Here is a 2,898-nt window from a genome sequence, read left to right as displayed (position 1 = left end):
CCCACTTGTGCTCCTTCTCTCACTGTCTCTCTCTCTCTGTCAAATAAATAAAATCTTAAAAAAGAAAAAAACAGACCTGGGTCACCTGGGTGGCTCAGCCAATTAAGTGTCCGAATATTTTGGTTTTTTTTTAGATTTTAAAAAATTTATCTGAGAGAGAGCATGAGGTGGGGAGGGGCAGAGGGAGAGGGAGAAGCAGACTCCCTGCTGATCTGGGAGCCCAGCACATGGGGCTCAATCCCAGGACCCCACGATCATGACCTGAGCCAAAGGCAGATGCTTAACCGACTGAGCCACCCAGGTGCCCTAGTGTCCAACTCTTGATTTCAGCTGAGGTCATGATCTCAGGGTCATGAGATTGAGCCCTGCACAGGGGGCTCTTTGCTGGGTATGGAGCGTGCTTAAGAGTCTCTCCCTCTCTCCCTCTGCCCCTCCCCTGCTTGCTTGCAGGCACATGAGCATGCATACTCACTCTCTCTAAATCTCTGTCTCTAAAAAAAAAAAATAGACCAAGTATATGAAACAATGGTTGGCAAATCCTTATACATCAGGCAATGTGAAAAATTGTGATCCCTGAGAAAGAAGAAACAGAGGAGGTATGAACAATGATTACCTCTGCTTACTGCCTAGAGAGGGTTTTCAGGCTCCAGCACATGGAAGGGAACTCAGATAGAGCCAACGGACTTTCTGAGTTGAGAAGACAGAACTGAGTTTCTGAGGAAATTCAGGCAACTAGATTTCAAAGGGTATCACTGAGGAGAAAGCTGTAATGAAAGAGAACACCAGGGGTTCAAAGGGTCTCTCTCACATATTCAGCACATGCACATGATGCCAGGGAAAGTAGCACCTGATAGGATTAGAGGGAACATTGCCTAGTGCTTGGAGTCAGGTGGTAACTGTGCTGTTGAAATCAGTCAGAGTGGAAAACCACTAGATTTATACATCATTGTGTCAGTACTCAGAAGGGTTTTGTGTCAGTAGTGAAGAGTAATTAGCCCTAGAGGTAATAGTGCTCCAGTTCCACCAAACAAATCATAAAAGAGACATCCTAAGGGATCCAAATGTTTCTAAGTAATTTCATTTCATTCTTGAAAAAGTTGGGGAGTATTTATAGAATTACAAAAAAATCCAGCATTCAACAAAGTAAAATTCTTCCAATCACAATTGGCAGGCATGTCAATAAGGAGAAACATATGACCTATAACAATAAGTAAACAAATCAAGTGAAACTGACCCAGAAAAGAAACATATGCAAAAAATAGTACACGACTTCTCTGAGAAACACCACAAACAACCAAATGGAGGACACAGCTGGTGCTGTGGGAGGGCCTGAGGCCCTGGAATGGGAGGGTTTTGCAGCAGCATCTGGGGCCAAGTTCCCAGCAATGATCTGGGCTAGGGCTGGGCCTTAGCTAAGACCACGAGCTCATGGAGGCAAGGCAGAGGACAAGGAGTGGAACTCTGTCACCAAGCTGGGCTGCCTGGTCAAGGATGTGAAGATTAAGTCACCAGAGGAGATCTATCTCTTCTCCCTAGCATCAAGGAATCTGAGATCATTGACTTTTTCCTGGAGGCATCCCTCAAGGATGAATTTTCAAAGATTATGCCTGTGCAAAAGTAAACCTGTGCTGACCAGAGGACCAGATTCAAGGCATTTGTTGCCATTGGAGATTACAACGGACATGTTTGTCTGAGTGTTAGGTGCTCCAAGGAAGTAGTCAATGCCATCAGTGGGGCCATCATCCTGGCCAAGCTTTCCATTATCCTTGAGCAGAGGCTACTGAGGGAACAAGATCTCCAAGCTGCACACTCTCCCATGCAAGGTGACCGCTGCTGTGGCTGTGTGCTGGTGTGCCTCATCCCTGCCCCAGAGGCGCTGGCATTGTCTCAGCCCCTGTGCCCAAGAAGCTGCTGCTGGTGGTCAGTATTGACAACTGCTACACCTGACCCAGGGGCTGCACTGCCACCCTGAGCAACCTCACCAAGGCCACTTCTGATGCCACTTCTAAGGCCTACAGCTGTCTCACACCCTGACCTCTGGAAAGAGACTGTGTTCACCAAGTCTCCTTATCAGAAATTCACTGACTATCTTGTAAACACCCACACCAGAGTTTCCATACAGAGGACCCAGACTCCAGCTGTGGCTACCACAAAGTTTTATACAAGAAAACTAAAGTGAATTAAAGCCTGTTTTAAAAAAAAAAGAAATAGCACAGGAAGATATTATAAATAGTTATTAAAACCATACCTCTGATGTTCAAAAAGTTAAATGGAGACATGGAAGACATTTAAAAACCACAAATTGATTTTCTTTTTCAACATTACCTTGGCTACTTTGGGTCTTTTCTGGTTCCATACAAATTTTAGAATTGTTTGTTCCAGCTCTGTGAAAAATGCTGGTGTTATTTTGATTAGGATTACATTGAATGTGTAGAAAACCAAAGCTGGAGGCATCACAGTTCCGGACATCAAGCTGTATTACAAAGCTGTAATCATCAAGACAGCATGGTACTGGCACAAAAACAGACATATAGATCAATGGAACAGAATACAGACTCCAGAAGTGGACCTTCTACTCTATGGTCAACTAATCTTTGACAAAGCAGGAAAAAACATCCAGTGGAAAAAAGACAGTCTCTTCAGCAAATGGTGTTGGGAAAACCGGACAGCAACATGTGAAAGAATGAAACTGGACGACTTTCTTACACCATCTGCAAAAATAAATTCAAAATGGATGAAAGACCTAAAAGAGAGGAATCCATCAAAATCCTAGAGGGGAATACAGGCAACAATGTCTCTGACCTTGGCTGCAGCAACTTCTTATTAGACACGTCTCCAACAGCAAGGGAAACAAAAGCAAAATGACCAATGGGAATTCATCAAGATAAAAACCTTCTG

The 2,898-nt window shown here is 44.1% G+C and overlaps 1 pseudogene; it reads left to right on the top strand.

Annotated features, from left to right (window-relative positions):
- The first annotated feature begins 1,298 nt into the window (after positions 1-1,298).
- LOC100483655 lies at positions 1,299-2,179 on the top strand (annotated as a pseudogene).
- The last annotated feature ends 719 nt before the right edge of the window (positions 2,180-2,898 follow it).

Source organism: Ailuropoda melanoleuca, unplaced genomic scaffold, assembly GCF_002007445.2.
Source record: "Ailuropoda melanoleuca isolate Jingjing unplaced genomic scaffold, ASM200744v2 unplaced-scaffold9448, whole genome shotgun sequence".
In the NCBI taxonomy this organism is placed as follows: domain Eukaryota; kingdom Metazoa; phylum Chordata; class Mammalia; order Carnivora; family Ursidae; genus Ailuropoda; species Ailuropoda melanoleuca.
Note: the sequence above shows the minus strand (reverse complement) of the source record. Positions and strands in the feature narration are given on the sequence as shown.